Below are 21235 nucleotides of genomic sequence, written 5' to 3'. Positions count from 1 at the left end.
AATTTCAAGTTTTTAAACAAATGTTTCTGCTTGAATTGGCTTGTCATATCACAAACATGTCATACCAAAATGATTTTCACATGCTTAGGAATGTTTAAGTGTAGTTTTCATGATTTTCATCACATACAATAGAAGAAATAAATTCACGAATTTTTTTTTTTAATTTAAATGAAAGTTTATTTTTTAAATAAAAGCACACATAATTTTCATACAAATATTACTTAAATATGTTTTAAATGTGATTACTAACTTTATATAATATAGTTTGTTTTGTACTAGCATTCTAAAATTTTAGCCTGTACCAGATTATAGTTAAATGTTCTTCCGTTACCGTATTTTTTTTTTTTTTTTTTGTCCTTCCGTTACTATTAAAAACCGTATAAATTAAATCTATATTAAAATTCTAGCTATCCCTCCTTGACAAGGGACATAATTCTGCTTTGCATTAAAAAATAAATAAATTAAATTTAAAAAAACATAAGTTTCTATACCCAATGAACTTAGTGAACTAACTGAGATGTAGTATTTTGGTAATGGAAGGACATGAAATTGTCACTTACTAATGGACCTATTTCATCTTTGAAAAAAAAAAAAAAAAAAAAAAAAAAAAAAACGAACAGACAAATTAAAGTCATGAACACTTCTAAGCAATTTTAAAAAGTTGAAATGTGATCAAATGCCTTAAATTACAAGTTTTAAGCATTTTCAGAATAGAATTCGATGTGAAAAATATACCAAGACTTCGTTTTTCATAAATCAAAACGATAAATAATAATTTACCCAATTGTATGCAAAAATGCACACAACGCGGGAGGGGGGGGGGATGGGAGTCTGCAACAGGAAACAGTAAAGGTGCCACCTTTCTCTCCAAGAGTTCCATCTTTTCACTCTCGGTCCACGTTGGGTTAAGGGTGCCAATTTTTCACCCTAGCTAAAGGTGAAATTTCGGTACCCCCATTGCGTGACGCTAGTGTTACAAATTTTTCACTCTTGAAAGGTACCACATGCAACCTGTAGTTTTAACAGTGTACAGAATTAGTCCTGCTCGTATATATCAACCTCCATAAGTTGCCCGCTTGTCTAATGTGACTGCTAAAGTCACTTACCTAAGGTGATCAATAGGGTTGTTCAAATACACATGTAAAAAAAAAAGTTTCTCCTAGATACCAGGACACCCGTCAATATTTTTAGACTTGTGGATAGCAATATACTGGAATAATTTTAGTTACTTATTTCAACTGAAAGAGGGTGCTCGCTCAACCCCCTCCCCCAAACTTCATAAGTAAGGGGAGTGGGTTAAAAAAATACATTGAACTGAAAACACAAGGCTACATATTATAATATACACGAGTAATATGCATATACTTTGTAATAAAATAATTATTTACAAGAAAACAGCTGGGGAAATTAAATGTTTCTAAATTTGGGACATTTATATATATATATATATATATATATATATATATATATATATATATATATATATATATATATATATATATATAAGTGGGAGGGGGGGGGGGTGTCCTCGACTCCAGCTGAAAAAAACTTTTTTGAACCTCCCTAGTGGTCAATTTACACAAGTTTCAATATCATATTGAGGGAATCTATCAACTGGTAGTTAAAGAAAGCTGTTAAAATTATGTTGGTATGAAATAAAGCGAAGATTTCAAAAGGGCTCATAAATGTGTTCTCAATCTGTTCTCAATTGTGTCCCCAAAATGTTCTCAAATGTGTTCTCAAGTTTACATTTAACAAATACCCTTCACAGGACACATTTGGTGCGCTTTCAAAACCTTATTCGGAATTTCAGTGTGTTCTTTTTGAAGGAGCACATTTAGAACATATTTTAGTACACATTTTGGAAAGGAAAACGTTTTCTGAATTATAGCGTTCCAAACGTGTTCCCAATGCGTACTGAAAACTTGCAGTGTATTTGTATCTTAACTTTGTGTCAATCTGAGCAGGGAGCAATTGGCATGGGTGCACGCAGGAATTCAGTTCAAGAACTTTTGAATTTGATGTGCTTTTTTAATTATAAAATGGAGTTCAGGCTTAAAAACTGCGACTAAAATGTCGCGAGTAAAATCTGTCGCCTATCCAAAATGACGCTAAGTTTATATCCAGGGGTGGACTGGCCCGCCGGCCCATGCGCCGTCAAGCCGGAACACCTTTCTTATTATTATTTTTTAATTTATCTTTTTTTTTTTTTTTTTTTTGGTGCAACTTCCTTATTTTTTAATTTTTGCGCTCACAAACTTGTGCGACTTCACTTCTCTTTTTTATCTTTTCTTTAAACTCGTAAATCTGCGTACCATCGCTTTTTTTCTTTCTTTCTTTCTTGTTTTCCCCTTTCTATCTTTCTTTTCTTTTCCCTTTTTTTTTTTTTTTTTTTGCACCTTTTTTTATCTTTCTGCACCTTTTATTTTTTGCACCTTTTTTTTTTTTTTTGTGCCCTCTGGAGGATAAGGTTGGCGCCCTCTTGCGGGACCCAGTCCACCTCTGTTTATATCGCATTCATAGAGCGTTCCCAGCTACTTTGAAGAACACGCGGGTTCCCGCATTTCTTTTGTGAGAAATTAATCCCTAAACCTGTTTAACCAAAAGAGTAATTTCTTTCCTTTTTTATGAAAACCGTTAGAAATTGATTCATGGATTGCATTGCATTCTTTAAAATGACATTTCGATTAATTTTTGATGTAATATAATTATTTTTGAACGGGGTATTTGTTTCATTTATAAATTTGAATGGGAAATTGAAAAGATTAATCTTGAGTAGAATAATGTCTGAGTAAGGTAGGAATTACAAAAAAAAAAAAAGTTTTACAGAAGAACGCGATGGTTTAATGACCATTTTTCATGCAATCCTTTTAAAAAAAATCAATGGGTTCTTAGACAGTGATGAAGATACCGATTATTTTCTCCATTACACTGATTTGCAATCGATTGGTACTTTAAAATAACATTAGATTAATGAAGATAAAATTTCTTTTCCAGCAACCCAATCGAAACAGTGAAATAGAAAGAGTTGTTATTGTTTTCATTCGTGCAAGAAATTAATCGTCTGGGGTGCGTGTAGAATTTACACTACACATTAGAAAATAACATGATTATTTCATTTAAAAATTTCAATTTTACTGCAAACGATGAAATATTATGCGTCGACATTGTAATGTTGTGTTGAAAGTTTTTAGCTGAATTGTCGTTGAACTTTTGCTTTATATATATATTATGCGCAGGTTGCTGGTCACATATTCTTTGAATTGTTTATAGTATTTTATATTCAAACTAAGTTCTTTTTTCGCTGAAAATAAAGCTCAAGTAAAGTACTTGTGAACAAAGCAATTAGAAGTTTATGAAGAATCGTTTCGAAAGGAAGATGATTTCATACTAGTGAAAAGAAAACACGAAAGTTTAGCAGTAAATATTAAAGCGCATGAAGTTGATCACTGTCATTCAAGAACAATATTCAACAGTGAATACACCAGCAAAACTGTTTGTCTTAGAAAATATAAAAGATATTCTCAATTTTGCATAGTACAAGGTCATTTAATTAAAGTCAAATAAAAATTATGTCTTTTCAAGAACTAAGAGAAATTTCAACTGCTCGAAAGAGTTTGAAACTTAAAAAGCTAAAGATGTTTTCTTCGCAACCCTTAGTATTTATCACTTTATCCTCATATGGTCTGACGTTTTCGAAACCTGCTACATTCTTTGGCAACATAAGGAAAATATTAAAACCATTGAGCATCTTTGTGCACGTGATATTTCATTACATCATGCTGATGATATTTAGAGGCACATCTTTTTCCAAGGGAAGTTTTTCTGATTTTATTGGTAATATAATTTGCTTAACTTTTTTCCATGTCATGCGATTGAAAGAGCAAAGTTTATTTGATTTTCTCATCAACTTCAATGAACTTCTTGAAATTTACCCTATCAATATCTCTACGGAATACCGGATGCTTAAAATTAGTATTTTTATCATAGCAGTTATGCCTTTTAGTTTCGCTCTAATTACTTTATTGGTTTTAGAATTCATTGGAGATCGAAAATCATTCTTGGAGCTTTGGTTTTATGGTAATGTACCATACCTGGGGAGGCTTTCTGAAGATATCTTGCTGTTTACTTATTCATTCACTTTTTACAGCGTAAACGTGACTCCATGCATTTTTGCAGCTCTTTACAGTTATTTCTCTAGCATATTAGCGAAATGCTTTTTGTTAAATGCTGGAAACATTTCTTTCGTAGAGGATGAACTGTTTCGCAAAATGAAGTACCATCAACTCATTGTGCGTACCTTTCAACAATTTGACAATATATTTTCATTTCCTATCTTCTTAATGCTCATGTATTACTTTACTAATATATTCATGACCATCACACTGTTTTTCAGGCGTTTAGGCGTACCATTGTTTGTAATAGCTCAAGAATGTGTTTTAATCTTCATCGTGGCGGGGACTTCTATTGCAAGCATCATTATTTTTGCTTCTAAAATACCTACAAGCACATTGCAAGCTGCTGCTGCTTACCGATCAGCTTACCAACATTATCTTATGAAATATGGTTTCTGCTGCTGTTCACCTCATTCCCGAATTTTGGGGAAACTAACAGCTTTAAAAAATGTAGAAGTTTTGCATCTTACCGTCTTCAAAATGATCAATATTAGCAGAAGTCTGTTAATAAGTTCTTTGGGATGCTTTACGACGTATGGCTTTCTGATTTTAGAGCTCAATCCCAATAACTGAATTAAAGATTTTAAAGGAATAAAAGTCATCAAAGAAGTGGATCGGTAAGTTGTTGCTGCTTACCAACATTATCGTATGAAATATGGTTTTTGCTGCTGTTCACCTCATTCGCGAGTTTTAGTGAAACTAACAGCTTCAAAAATTGTAGAAGTTTTGTATCTTACCGTCTTCAAAATGGTCAATATTAGCAGAAGACTGTTGATAAGTTCTTTAGGATACATTGCTACGTATGACTTTCTGATTTTAGAGCTTGATTCCAATAACTGAATTGAAGATTCAAAAGGAAAAAAAAAAGTCATCAAAGAAGCGGATCGGTAAGCTGTTGCTGCTTACCAACATTATCTTATGAAATATGGTTTCTGCTGCTGTTCACCTCATTCACGAATTTTGGGGAAACTAACAGCTTCAAAAGTTGTAGAAATTTTGTATCTTACCGTCTTCAAAATGGTCAATATTAGCAGAAGACCGTTGATAAGTTCTTTAGGATGCATTGCCACGTATGGCTTTCTGATAGGGAAAATCAACTTTCAGGAGGTCATACAAGAACAGTTGGTAGAAAACTGCGTTGAGACATGGACCAGAAGCAAAGACTTTGTAAAAACTTATTTTTATTTACGTATCAATTTAAATTCTTCAATTTCTGCACGGAGATCAGTTGTGAAATCCCTTAAAGATTTCGGATAAAATTTATATCTATGGGAGAAAAAATGCTCATTGTCAAGGAACTTAAATTTACAGTAAAATACAGCCACACATCACGCCATACAGCAATAGTGTACTGAGCGGAATCCAGAATGTTACCTGAAGTCTTCTACTGCTTTTACCCCTAGATAAAGAACAAATTTACTAGGACCAGCTTAGCCATGAAATTTCGAGAAAAGAGCAACTAGGAAAAAGAAAGCTAGACTTTGGAATCGAGCCATAAGTAGAAAAACTTTCAGAAGAAAAAAGGCTTAGTTAATTTCAGAAGAAGTGTGGGAGGCCCTATATTTAACACATATTCACGTGCAAAAAAGATAAGAAAATGAAATTAAAAAAAAAACGCCACCTCATATAGAAATTTAGCAAACTTTTCAGCAAACTTTAGCAAACTCTCGTAAACTTTTCAGTGTTGGAACATTTGATTTGAGCTTATAGAGTGTATTGCAATTCAACAAGAGTCGGGTGTAGAATGAAAAATCTTAGTATTACATTAATAGCAGTTATTAAACAAATGGTGCTTAAGGACAAGCAGTACAGTTATATATATAAAAAAACGAAACGTTCGTTCGAATTTGAAGACTATTGACACTAGAGACACATGTAAGGTGTTATTTTTTCAGAAATAGTGCACTCTACAAAATTAAGTTACTTATTGTTCAGGGGTAGTCTTCACATTAAAATGCGAATCAACTTTAAAATTTTCTGTGAGAACCTCTCTTTTTTAACACATATTAGTGACCAGTATCATCACTCAATTCTGTACTGTAGTGTTCGCCCAGTGGTCGAAATTTGACCATAATCATAACTGAAAATTTGAGAAAACATATGAATTTTCCTGTTTTAACGTTTTCATTTCTACTCGATACATTCGTTTATTGCACATCTGAGAACATTTAATTTTGTGTATACTTACATTATCAAACAGTAATAATTTATTCCAATTTTGTTATTTGTATGTTACTCTTAAAATAAAGGAATGAAATGGGATATTTCGATAATTGAGAAATTGGCGTGATCGCGAACTTCTTCGCGTGAATAATTTTATTTTTGCTTCGTGTTGCTTTGTGATAACCCTATGCAAATAGATATTGCCCTGCTCTTCATTAACATATGCAAAGGGAAAACATTTCTCGTGCTGGTATTGGCGAAACAATTTAACGCTATTTCATAAAGATCGTCCATTTCCCAATCATTGAAATCTTCCCGTATGAAATAACACAACAAAACTCAGTTTATACGTAAAAATTCTGTATGAACAATGGTATTGTAAATAGTCTACACTATGTATTACTGAATAAGTTACCTTGACCCTTGCCATCAAAAAAAAAAAAAAAAAAAAAAAAACATTTCAAGCAGTCAAATAAACGAACTTTACTTGCAGCAATGAAAATTGTCCATTCGAAAATACTGGACGTCGCACTAATAGGATAATTTTATACAAAGTTTGTCTTTGTGATTTGTTTATGGTTAAGGGCTGTCCATCACCTTTTTTTTTTTAATTTTTGAGCCCCCTCCCCCTCTACCACAATATGTCACACTTAACCATACTACCGCCACCCTTTGCCACATGATGCGCTGTTTTTTAAAAACATTCTTATTTAAAAAATGCGTGATCTCACGTTCTTCCCATTGTATCTCCCTCTTGTCATTTCTTTACTCCCCATGCCACAAACTGTTACAACTTCACGACCCCCCCCCCCTTAAAGCGTGAAATCATAATCATTTATGGACAGCTTTGTAATATCTGTAGTTTTATTCATAGAGTAAAGAAACTTAAAAGAGAGGCCACGTCTATGGTAAAAAGGAGATGAAATTGAAGCCGGAGTTATGTGATACATCGGTGGTTGGGGGGGGGGGGATTATGATATTATGATAACGTGCTCGCTTCGCGAGAATGATAAGGACCAATCTCGTGGAGAGACCAAATAAAGTAGCTGGCAGATTGTTTTATATTTTAATTCACGTTTTAATGCACCTTCAAAGACGTGCTTCATAAACTTGCAACAGCTTAAATCTAAGCTTAAATTGAGATTTGAGATTCAATAATGCAAAGTTTTGAATAAAAATTAATCCCAAGAAGTTTCTCGCTTAAGATTTGGGATGCATCGGTGCAACTTTCGGCTTCAATTTCTTAGTAATAGCGTGTCGTCTCTATCGTACTCTACGCAGTTGGCCGACATTGAAAAAAATCATAATGATTTAAAATTTTCATCTGCTGCGAGTTTCTAATTGTTAATAAATAAAATATTTGTAATTTATTTTAGTGCATAAGAAAATTTTTTAAATTTTTCAGTTGACCTCTTGAATCTTGATTCTGTTTTTGATTTTGGCAAATTTTACTAGTTATGATTATATTTCCATTTCCGTGTCTCCTCTGTCATCGGGGAAAAAAAAGTATTAAAAATTAAAATTTTATATGTGTTCCGAAGCGAGAAGTTCAGCTTAATAATTTGAAAAACAATGCCACAAAAATCACAATTATAATAAATAAATAAAAAGAATTAATTTGAATTTTGACATCTTAAATTCAAATTATGTTTTTCGCAATCACGAGTGTGTGTGAGTGTGTGTGCAGGCGTGTGTGTTTGTGTCTGTGTGCAGGCATGAGTGTGTGTGTGTGTAGGTGTGTGTATGCATGCGTGTGTGTAGGATATGGACGCAACCTGTAGAAAATTTTCGCTAGAGGAGCAGCATTGGGTGGGGCCGGGCCGGTCGACGGGGTGATCCCCCAGAGGGAGGCGGGGGGAAAATAAAATCAGCGTAACGTCAAGAACAATCAAATGAGAATAATAAGCAATCGTGATTGCTCAAAAAAAAAAAAAAAAAAAAAAAAAATACGATTTTTTTTTTTTTTTTTTTTTTTGAATCAAAATTTCTAGAGTCATTTTCTTTTAAATTTAATGAACAATAGATGGCAGTACCAGAAAAGTGTCTTTTTCCATCGGCGTAATTTCTTTTTCAAGTCATCCTAAATTTTGAACTCAAACAAAGGAATTTTTTAATGATTTTTAAATTTTTAATTAGCGCCTGAACACTTAAATATTTCCTCCCCTGTGGTATTCAATCATATTATTTAAAAGATACAAACTATTTTTGCATTCATAAACACGTTTTTTTTCCTGTCTCAGGCAGTACCGGATCTAGCCAATCATTTTGGGAGTTTATTAAAGATGTTTTATTAAAATGAAGTTTTAAAAATTCAATTTCAGGCTATCTTTAGATCCCTTTGGTGAGGGGGATGGGTTTAGGAATCTCCCTCAAACATGTTTCGAAATTGAAATTTCCCAGTAATTTTTGAAAATTAGTGTCCTAAAAAGCATTTTAGATCAGAGATTCTCAAACTTTTTCGACTCGCGGCACTCCTTGAAAAATTAGAACTTTTTCTCACGGCACCCCATCCAATTCTATTATATGTATAAGCATAAGGTAAGTGCACCCCGAGGTTCATTACCTAGTATCTCGCTCATTTATGATTGAATTGTCTCCAGCTTTTGCATAGTCACCAGATGACTCACAAAAACTAGGAAAAAAATTAAACAAGTGAAAATTTAAGTTTTAACTATGTTTTTCATCGGTTTTAACGAAGAAAGACGGTTTAGCCTTGTTAGGAACACAAATTAGGCTTCAAGAACAATAAATAACTTTTTTCATTCTAGTAACCTACAGTGATCTATGTTGAAACAAAACTTACTGTGAAATAAGGTCAGGTAGTTTTGACATCTTCTGTAATAACTTTTGTTACCTGGTTTCTGTTTGTTTCTATTGCCTTGGTAATTAGAAACTGATAGCACTTTTGCATCAGTTAATGTTTCTGATTGCGATGAAGTCACAATCTAGCAAATTTTTACTATGCTACATCAATGACGAGATCACCAAACTGGTGAAAATGACCTTACTTTGCACATCCTCTTTAAATATTTATTGATACTATAGACACTTCGCGGCACCCCTCGTCTGATCTTACGCCAGGGTGTCGCACAGTGGGGCGAAAACGCCAAAAAGCGCTTTAAAATGTTTTTAAACCTCTCTCGTTGGTTTGTTTACACAGGCATGTTATAATGGAGTTTTCTAGATTTGTTTGGACTTACGGTCCAAAGTTCGCACGTTTACGCAGCTAATTCCTTTTCAGAGTCTTTCTACAGACTATTTATGACTAATTAATATTAATTTCCAAAAGGACATAAAAGGACATTTTTTTGTAGAGTGTTTTGAAAAAAATAACTTTGAATTCCCAAGTTTTCGGTGCTGATCAAAACCGGTTTTCGGTTTGAGAATTTGATTACTCATTTTTTTCGTCCTATTACTATCGTTGGACACGAGAGAAATTAACTCGCCTTTAATAAGAGAAAAAAAGTACAGACTGCTTAAAAGCAATCGTTGTAAATTCCCGCATTCATGGCTCTTCAACTTTCTAAAGGCTCCCTTCAGCTTTGTAGTGGACGAAGGGCTCTAAAATTCTATTCTGATTGCCTAAGAGGTAGGCCTGTGCAAATTTATTGAACCTCAATTGGTTTAATATAGTGAAAAAAAAAACATTTATAAGCGCTTTTTGGTATTTTCGCCCCACTGTGCGGCACCCAGTTTGAGAACCCCTGTTTTAGACTATTTTTAATGATACAGCCAGGGTACGGGTGCTGACCCCAAACCCGTTTGGAAAATCAAGCTAAGAAACCGAAATATTCTACCGTAAAATGTTAAGATTTTAGGACAGTGGGTGGGGGCTCCCCCCTCTGCTGTCGAGCCTAAAAATACACAATGATACAATGTTTGTTGAGATTAAAGGGAGAGTGAGGGTGCTTGGACTCTCCCATAGTCAGTCATACATTTTTCGCCACTGAAGAACATTGACTGAACCTGACATATATTTTTCTCTCTCCCATTTTCAGTTCGACTGAAAAAATACTACGCCTATTTACTGAATCAAATGCCAAAAACCCATAAAAATATAACTCTTTCATTATTTTGGGAAACTTTGGAAACTATGCGTGGCCAGAAGATATTAGCTGATCGAAACCAAAATCAAACACAATGTTTTGAGGCTCTGTTTAAAGACGTTACAAACTATTATATTAAGAGAACATCAAGTTATTTTTTTTAAATCGCAAAAATTATGTTTTTTTTTTTTGGGGGGGGGGGACTTTAGGGCCCATGCGCGATCGGAAGATATCAATTGTTTTCCAGAATTCTTTTTTTCCTTCTTTTGTCTTTATAATTCGCAACTTTTCCGCGCTATTACAACTTCGAAATTAAAAAAAAAGTTTTTTGGGCCAACCTTAATTTCAATAGACAAGAAGTTATGAAGTTTGTTATAAATAATTGAACATGTTCCATGATTTGTGCTTCATTAATCATTACCCTTGATTTGATTATTAAGGAGCTAAAGTTCTAAATGCGACCAAAAATTATGGTCTTTGGAGTGGGTTCAAAAGTTTACCCAATCAAATTGCATCTAACGATTTAATTGATTAAAAGAGTGCTCTTAAGGGCTGTCCACAAATGATAAACGTTTTAAACGCAGTTGTTTCAAACGTAACTTGTTTTAAACGTAGCATGCTCTGAATACTTCTTTTATACAATTGTTTTAAACGTTTTAAAAGTAGTTGTTTCACACGTAACTTGTTTTAAACGTATCATGCTCTGAATACTTTTGTATACAATTGTTTTAAACGTTTTAAACGTAGTTGTTTTAAATGTAACTTGTTTTAAACGTAGCATGCTCTGAATACTTTTTTGATACAATTTTTTTAAACGTACACAATACCTTTAACGTTTACCAAACTGAAGACCTTTCAGCGGCCTTCAGTTTGGTAAATTGTAATGAAGAACCTCGGATGTTCCTAAACAAAATATTCTATTTGTTAATTTATTATTATCTGCTATTTCAAAATTTTTAGACCACAAAAGTTTTCCTTCTAATTTTTTTCATCTTTAAATTGATACTGGTGGCCTTCCATTTCTGAAAAACAGCGGAGACTACCCCCCTCCCCCCTGGCGATAGACCTGCCCTCGAAGCTATAGGTATCTATGGGGGAAACATAAAAGAGGAAACACTGGTGACAACATGACCTTACGGAATGAATATTCAGAAAATCCTAATCATTATTATTCAGGGTATGGAGGAATGAGCTATTAACTCCTACAACAATACATAGTTGGTACAACGTTAACCTGGAAGCATTGTAAGTGAAGGCTAAGTAGAACCTTATAATAGTATTACAATGCTGCCAGGTTATGTTTGCCTCAACGATGGGTAGGAGGCAAAGGTATCATTGTATTTCGTTATTTCAAAGTAAGAATGAATTTGTACTATGTTTATTATTTTAAATCAAAGCAATGAGTTAAAATGCAAATCAAAAGCTTTCAATTTCGAAGTTTTTTCTGCATGCATTTTTACTTCCTTTTACAAAAAAGGAAGTATTGTATTCGCGAAAAAATGTTCACTCAAAAATCGGCCTTAATTTCCATTTTTCTCACCACCGGATGAATGTTGAGTTTTTTTTTTTTTCCGACCCGAACACACGTGGATATATGCCTAGGAACCAACAGACACCCGAAACATCCATTTTGACGACCTCCGAGTTAATTACAGCGAATTTTCTCGTGACGTCTGTATGTACGTATGTACGTGCGTATGTGTGTATGTATCTCGCATAACTCAAAAACGGTATGTCCTAGAAAATTTAAATTTGGTACGAAGACTCCTAGTGAGGCCTAGTTGTGCACCTTCTCTTTTGGTTGCATTCAGATGTTCCTAAGGGAGTCTTTTGCCCCTTTTTCGGGAAAATTATTGTTAATTTCGATTTGAACTCAAGTGGTGTTATAATTTGTCGAACACTTGGCGATATATCGCCAGTCTTTTGGTCGCCAAGTTTTGTCCCCAACTAGGCGATGTCTTTTTTTTTCTTTTTTTTTTTAAATTTTAAATTTGGATTCAATTTGGCCACTGTTGGTGATATTTAGAGAGTAAACAATTGAATCACATTAAAATTGCCAATAATGGGGAAATGACATGGAATTGGAGTAAAAAGAAGTCATGTGATGCACACATCAGCTCGTTTTCTTCTGGTCTTTCTTATGCTAAAAAAATAAATAAATAAATAAATAAAAAGTTTAGTTTTGGTCTAGGGGTGGCTGCCCCCCCCCCCCTCTCCGGATTCGCCAGTGAAAATAAACCACGTTCCTTCATCACGTCATAAGGGATCCATATGTTGCTAACAGGGGCGCCGACTTGCAAAAATCATTGGGGGGGCTGGCCCAGTCATCACCGGGGGTTTAGGGGGCTATGTAATCCCATGGAGGTTCCACCCCCCCCCCCCCAAATAAAGGTCAATTGTTGTGCCTTGAAAATGCCAATTTACATATTTTCTGGTGTGTATAATTTAAAAAACAAACAGTATGTGGCATGGCGTTTTCAAAGTAAAACAATCCAAAAATTGGTATACAAATTTTTCTGGTTCAATTAGATCATGTCACTTGTCTTAGTAAGAGACATTTTTTTGTTCTATTTTATGGGGAGTCATGCAGTACCGTAGCTAGGCATGGAAAAGGTAGGGCGCTTGACTTGCATTGAAGGGCACTGCCAGAGACGCCGACTTAAAAAATATCGGGGGAAAGGGGGCATGCCGCAGGAAATTTTCTAAATTTGAGATGAAAAATAGTGAGTTTTAAAGTTTTTTTAAAATCATATAATCAACATTAGAACCTCGAAAACTCGACAAGCCCGACACATATTTTTTGGCTTCGAAAAACGGAAGAAATAAATACAAACACACACAGTATTTTTGTAAAAAGGAAATTTAATTTACGCATGCTTTTTAAGATCAGTTGTTTTTACATTAGTGACATCGGCTAACATATTCAAGTGTAAACGCAGTCTCTCAATGTCTAGGTCATTTTCGAAAAACTCAGTTGATTTTTCAAAATGTTCTCTTCTCTTTCACCTTTGTTTAATAAAAGCAAGCACTCTTGTTCAACTGCAATGACCTGTGTGCGTCCAGTTGATGTAAATCGCCCAATAATGCAAAATTGCACCATTTTACAAACCTCAATGTATATTGCCTTGTAGTACAGTCAACTCCCGTCTTACGCGAGGGATGCATTCCAAGACCTCTCGCGTAGGTCGAATTTTCGCGTTGTGGAAAAGGGTATGTGTAAAATTTTTTATAAACGTACCCAATTATTTTAGACACTTGTAAACACCCCCTCAAACTGTTAAAAACCATCTCTTAACTAACTGTACATTACTGTCTCTTACACAAAGAACTGAATGTTTACTTGTATTTAAAAAAAAAACGTTTTATTCAACATAAAATACTGCTACGATTTACAAAATCAATGATTAATGGGAAAGAAAGAAAAAATAAACTGGTATACAGTAGACACAGTATATAGTAAGAAAAGCAAATGCATCTTTAGTTGTACTGTACAGTCGATCAATTAATGATATTCATACACAATACATGAGCAGTTTCCATTTTCATAAATTTTTGCAAGACACTACTAGGTGAATTTTTACGGATTTCCTTTTCTTGACTTGTAATTGTATGTACGGAAGAATCACTCATACCTAATTCTCGTGCTACCTTCAACGCATTTTTTAGTTGACCATCAGCTTTTCAAGAAGCTCTAGCTTTTCTTTAATTGTCATGAAACTTTCTCTTTTTATCTTCACAAACTTTAGATGAAACAGCTCTCTTAGGTGTCATTATATTTCATTAACTTTCGCATTTAAAATGAAAAGGGAACTTCTACTCTCAGCGATGGTAAAAGGATAAAGATACATTCATGAAAAAAAATTTTTTAGTAGCCAATAACAAAGCTGATACGAACACACCACGATTCCCTTCCGAGAATTTTTGTGTTGCGGTGAGGAATTCACGTTAGGTCTGAATACTGGAGAAAAAATCGTGTTATAGCTATTTCGCATAAGTAGCGCAAGTCAAATGTCTTCCTTTGGGATTTTGAAAGTGTGCGGTGAGCTGCCTTCATTGTTTTCATACTTCTTTGGTACACGTCGATTCCGAGAAAGGGAAGGATCATCATTTTGTGAAGGTTTTCTTTTAAACACGATTCCCAAAAGTATTCAAAACTATCACGTCTCCCATTTTATATACAAATCAAACTCTCATATATATTTTTCCAGATCAGCAACACTTAGGTGAGCGCGCCGCAGCGCTGCCCACCGGCAACAGACTTGACCCGTAAGTTCGCGCACTGGGACACATTTTTACAGTACTTGCAGCACTGTAACACTATCATCATTCGCACCACTCGTTTTCAGTTAACCTGCTTACACAACCGTAATAATTATTTGTTTTAACTCATTACTGAATATATTTTACAAGGTAAACTATCTTCAAACAAGGAAAATAAAAGATAAATTTATGAGTTTAGAAAACATAATGTAACTTATAATTTTCTTGATTTATTGGGGGGGGCTCTGCCCCCTCAAAAATATTTTTGAGGGGGCTCGGGCCCCCTCAAGCCCCATGGAGTCGGCGCCACTGGTTGCTAAAGTTGCAAGAGTAGGTAGTAAAACAGCCATGTTGATGTAAAACATACCAGAGGCAGTGAAATGTACCATGGAAGAAAAATCCATTGTCAATATCTTCATGAACGTTAATTCTGACCTTATTCGATCATCGCCCGGATATCTTACTAAGTCACTACGAGAACAGCATTTGCATTTGTTACTGCAGGGAGTATTCAAGTCCCAGCAGGGTGGATCTTTAAAAGTATTGCAGAAAATACTTTGAACAACATCTTTGCCGAATTGTCCTTGAGTGCCACTATCGCATATGTGTTCCATTAAGTCAATTTGAGAGTTCGTATAATTACTGTCGGTTACAAATCTAGAAACATCATAATGAATTTCATTGTCGCAGTTGTTCTGAAAAACAGTTTCACTAAGTTGATTTCGTTTCGATCGACAAATCTTCTGATATGCTGCTATAACGTCAGAAATGCTTTGAGAAACAAACATGGCCGAATCTTCCACCTCTGTCCCAGCATAGCTGAGACCAAAAAGACAAATTGCGCTCGTCAAGGTTAACAAACTCTCAAGAACAATTTGTAAGGGAGTATCATTATTTTTCGCTATCATTATTATAAAGAAAAATAGATTGCTAGAAGCATAACAAAAAATAATCGTAACTAAAATGGATACAGACGTTTCGATATTCAAAACAACATTTTTCACGGCTTGCAACCAACTCTCATAAGACTGAAGCACATTTTCTAGTTGGTCCTTTTTGAACCTCATAGCAATGACTTGGTTCATGTCTACTGTTTTTTTGTAAATAATATATAATAAAGCAAATACTAAATAAGGGACGCATGAGTTGAAATAAAACTTTCCTAGCTGCAACAAAAACTCTGCAATACTCCAAGAAGAAAGAGAATTAATACCATCAGCCGTTATTATGGTTACGAATTCTACGACGTGTCTTACAGCTAGAGGAGTGGGAATCATGAAAATTATGATGATTGATATTACTGATTGCTTCTTTCTGGAAGGCGTTGAATCATACGCCACTCTTGAACACAATTGAGTCAATTCGTTTATTGAAGAACCTATTTTCCTTTTCCGCACTAGAAGAATTACCCGAATCAGAAATATAACGAGAGCATCAGATTGTTGAATGGTATCAATCCAAAGCATGTTCTCTGTTATAATCACGTAGACATGATGGACAAAAATGCTAAAGGCAATAAAATTCATCAAAATTTGATGCAGATTAAACAAAACATCTCGACTTCTTGTAATTGGATGAGTGTTAAGTTTTGAGTCAACAGATATGTGTACTCCAAACAACGTACAACATTTCAAGATGGGACTAAATTCTGCCATCACAGTTTTGATATAAAGGAGCGAAGCTCGTCTATGTGCAGGATAGCTGTCATTCACGGCTTTAAAGTAAGGAGGTCATTAAACGTTCCTGATACCCATTTAAGCTAAAAGCAGAAAAATTGTAGCTGAATCAATTTCTGAGGTAAATAAGATCAGATCGTTCGATAAATAATTTACATTACAGCATTATATAATGAAAACATTTAGACACTTTATAGGTGGAAAAAAGAAAAGTACTTATATATAACAAAACTGAAATCAATTGATTGTATTGGAAAAAAAAATCATCAACTTTGCTTATTTAAGTCTCTTTGTTGTGTCCGGTAATGGATTAACATTGTAAACTTTCGGATCATTAGATCTGAATCTTACAAAGCATTGTTTAAATACTAGATGAGAAATGGCGCAAAAGTATAATTTGGAAGACATAAATACTGCTTATTGACTGATATGGTTGTCAACAACAAACGTAGTTAATTCTCGCGAAAATGGCAGAAATCTTGCCCTTGCGATATTTTTTTATACTAGGGGCTTCGTCCCCTGCTCACTAACACTTACTAACCCCCGCAATCTTGTTTGAGCTTTACACTCTCAAGCCTTTTTTAGACACATAGCGTATACCCTCAAGCTTCAAAAATTTTCATTCATAATTCAATTGAATAAAAATAAAACCTATTCACATTAACAAATCTGAAGTTTAAAATTTTTCAATTTCCTTTATTTATTTCTTATCTTGTAAACTGCTAGCATCATTTTTTGTTACAGACCATATATCTTTGAAGGAAAACACACAAAATGACAAACCTATATTATTACTGAAATATGCTCAAATTATTATAATAGAGTTTTTAAAAAGTAATTAATTTTATTTACATGTATTTTATCTTATTTTATTATTTATTTATCTATTTATTTTTATTATTTTATTTTAATTATTATTATTATTATTACTATTTTATTTTATTATTATTATTGTTTTATTTTATTTGATAATATATTTTATAATTTTACTATTTATTATTATTATTTTATTTATGTTTTGTTTTGTTTTTTTGAAGTAAAAAAAGTCCCACAAAGATGAACGAAATTGATAGCTTTTAAATATCATGGCAGAAAATTATATAACTAAGAGGGGAAAAACTAAAGGGGGCACCCGGATTTGAACCGGGGACCTCTCGATCTGCAGTCGAATGCTCTGCCACTGAGCTATACCCCCAGCTGGTAGCCTGCTATAAAATTTCGTATTGGTTTGCAAAGATAAGATTAAAGCTTATCAAAGCTTCCTTTCGAAGCGTAATTAAACTAGGTGATAAGCATTGATTGAAATGCTGCTTAACTCCTCACACTAAAATGCCATCAGCGAAGGAAGTTTTTCTTTTTTATAGAGAGAGATTTCATCGACACGTAAAAGAATATCACTTGATTTTATTGCTTACTATAGAATTACATTTGTCTGGTTATTTAAACGCAATTATTCCTTAAATGGAAAAAAAATCTTAATAGCATTAATAAATTCTAATCTACGTACCTGTACCAGTTGCTTACACATTTTTAAAAAAATTGAAATCTCTTCACATCTTTCGATGTTGTTAAATTCCTAGTGCAATTTCGCACCAAAAGAGAGCCCAGGTGTCTCTATCTGGTGGAAACTAGGCGTCAATAAAATACTGTGTCATACATCAGTGCCTAAATGGTGACACATGAAAGACTGATGCAATGATGTGGAGCGCACTAGGTCTGGTTATGGTCAAGACGCCTCTTGAGGTTGGTCTTTTATGCAGCCTCATTGGGAAAAAAAATGGAATAAGCTGATAATTAATAGTTAATTATTCCATTTGATTATAGAATATTGTATTTTCATCGGGTCTGAGGTTGCATGCCAAACTTTAAAATAATCCGATTGCAGAAAGTGGGCGAAGTTTGAGTTGCAAGGTTCCGTTAGAGGTTAGAAGATACACACATACATACAGGAGAAGCTAGTAAAAGAGAATAAATTAAAAAAAGGAAAAAAACAAAACAAAATTACGCTATTTTGGGTCCCCTTAAATTATAGTGCCCAGGTTCACAGACCCGTGGGACCGAGCGTTAAACGGCAAGTTTGAAAAAATATATAAAAAATAGTGATGACTAAAACTTGCCGAAAGTTTAAAATCCATTATCAAAGCAAGTAAAAAATTGTTTTCTAAATGAATTGAAGAACATGGGAAAATCCAACTTCTATGAGGAACTGCTATGGAACTTGGTAACTGTTTAGATCTAAACTTTTTTTGTCGGTGACACCGTCTTTCCCGCACCTCATTTCAACCGAACTTGGCTTCTTTTTCACATTTATGTTTTGATGGGATATGACTTTTCTCAAAAATATCTTATGGCTCCAGCAAATTTTCCCCCAAAAAGGTATACTTCAATTAAAAATTGAAAAATATATTTTTCCCGCACTAGTAAAAGTCCAAAGAACATCTGAGGGAAATTACAGAAATGCATCCTAATTACACGATTAAAAAAATAATAATAAAACAGAGCGGTCTCTGGGATCTTATGTCCCCAATTATGTCCTTCTTTCTCACCTCCTCTGTTACGGGTTAAACTATATAAGACAATGGTTTGCAAACTTAAGACAATTAAAACACAAACATTTACGTGTTGAAAAAACCTGCCAAGACGAGAATATTTCACGCGGCGGCCGAGCAATCAGCACTGAACGAAAATACGAAATCGAATTAATACTTCGAACTCTGTACCTTGCGCTGTACCTATTGATACATTGAGTTAATTGTTAGTTTTAATTGTTTCATAAAACGATTTAAAAAATTAATTGCAATTATTTTAATCGTGAAAAGCGACTAACGTACATTAATCCAATTAAATTAATTACAAAGTACAATTAATAGGTTAATTGCAATTAATTTAATTGCAATTACTTTTTTAATCAATTAACAAGGCAATTGAAAAAATAATTGATTAATGCCCAACACTGATACGTACACATCTTCGGAAACGAGCAAGCGGGTCGACTAGCCAAGGACAACTGTAGTCTCTCAACACTAGGCTTGCCAGAAGTCCCGGTTTTGAGATAAAATCCCGCTGTCTCGGCCGGTTTACTTCATGTCCCGGAAAAAGATAAATTTGATTACAGATAACCAACAAAGTCTAAAAATAATTAACTGGGAAGGATTATCTGGGATAATTACTTTGTCATTTGTAACATTGACATGAAAAATTAATATCGAATTAGTTTGTGAGGATTTTTACAAGAAGATTAAAACCAAAAGAGACTTTGTAAAAAGAGTCCTTGCCAATGAAAAGTAAAAGTAAATAAATTCAAATTTTTTTATTCCTCATTCAAAGCGTTTCTTCTTTCTAAAAGAACTTGTAAATATTAACATGCAAGAAGTAAAATTTCTTAATTTATCAGATGGTGTCATTTTTTATTACATTTGTTTTAGGTTCATAATTAGTAACCATTTACTCATTATCACTGAGAATAAACTGCCCTATAAAATACTCTAAAAACCAGCCAGGAGTGTATACCCTTTTGAATACTCACGGCGCTGGGGGGAGAGGGACATTCTGGTGTCCCAGTTGAACATTTCAGAAATCTGTCATGCCTACTCAACACCCTCTTCCTCTGCCCTTACCTACTCTGAGCACCAGTCCAAAATTAATCGTCACCTATCAAAGGAGTGGAAGACCCCCCCCCCCCCTTCCCAGCACTGGTATGCTGCCAGGGAACCGTGCTCTTCTTTTGATCTCAACTATGAAAGAGCGTCTAAATCGGCAATTTCTAGATTGGCAAGCGGACATACGAAGAGTCTCTCATTTTTTGAAGGCAAATAAACTTATGCTGTCTGCTCCAAGTGCCAGCAGGCTGCTTGGGTCTTACCAAAGAAGACTTATATGCTTCCCCCCTTCTTGTTATTGATGTTTTATGGGTCAATGATTTGCTGGATCTTGTCTGACTCAGTCACACAATCAGAGGATAAGAAGCAACAGCAACACCAACATAGTAAACGCAGTATTATATTCTCGAAAAAGAATTTACTCAAATATCGGCCTAAATTTCCATTTTGCTCACCCCCGAATGAATACAGCCGAACAATATAGCTGTCAGTATAGTGCAAATAGTTCAGCTTTAGCTCTGGCTTAAAGGCGTTGACTTACTGCTGTATACCCTTGCTTTCAATTGACGAGTTTAGCCGTACCATTGCTGCGGGCTCTGTGCTAAATTTACTTTACCTACCAGTTTATAAACCCCCGACACACAAAGGAAGGGGGTTATAAGTTTGACGTGTCTGTGTATCTATGTATCTTTGTATCTGTGTCTCTCTGTCTGTGGCACTCTAGCGCCTAAACGGATGGACCGATTTTGAAATTTTGAAAAAAAAATTTTGTTCGAAAGGAGAGTTGATCGAGAGTGTTCTTAGCTAGGTTGCATCTTTGGATGACATTAATTAATGAAGATATTAATTAAAAACTTCTAAAAGGTTTTTCGCGATTTTTGCAATGAAAAGATAGTTAAAAAATTTTTAATTTAATACCAAAATAAAGAAAAAAAAATTCCGCGTCTGATAGAATGTGTTTGCAACTTCCATGTTTCATAGAGTTCATGTTTCATAGAGTTCCATGGTTCATAGAGTTATAACGTTTTTTTAAAGCCGAGTTTAATAACGGCTAAGCCTTTTTTCACGCGATTGATAACCGAATTCATTGTTGGCTGACAAGGAAATTAAAAGCAATGATTTAAAATTTTTTATCTGTTGCCAGTTTCTATTTAATAGCAAATGAAATACTTGATATTGATTTTTAATAATATAAGGCTTTTAAAAAGATTTTCAATTTTCCCTCATGATTCTACAGTTGTGACTCAATTGGGGTTTTTAAAAATTTTTAATTTTATCGTTGCTTGTTGGCCCTCTCAATTTCAATGAGATGAATT

General features: G+C 34.1%; 1 non-coding gene across 1 annotated transcript; it reads right to left on the bottom strand.

Moving 5' to 3' along the window:
- Positions 1-17443: 17443 nt before the first annotated feature.
- On the bottom strand, positions 17444-17515 carry Trnac-gca (transfer RNA cysteine (anticodon GCA)). Its single transcript has one exon. It is a non-coding gene; the product is annotated as a tRNA-Cys (tRNA).
- Positions 17516-21235: the final 3720 nt, after the last annotated feature.

Source organism: Uloborus diversus, chromosome 8 (genome assembly GCF_026930045.1).
Source record: "Uloborus diversus isolate 005 chromosome 8, Udiv.v.3.1, whole genome shotgun sequence".
NCBI classification, from domain to species: Eukaryota; Metazoa; Arthropoda; class Arachnida; order Araneae; family Uloboridae; genus Uloborus; species Uloborus diversus.
Note: the sequence above shows the minus strand (reverse complement) of the source record. Positions and strands in the feature narration are given on the sequence as shown.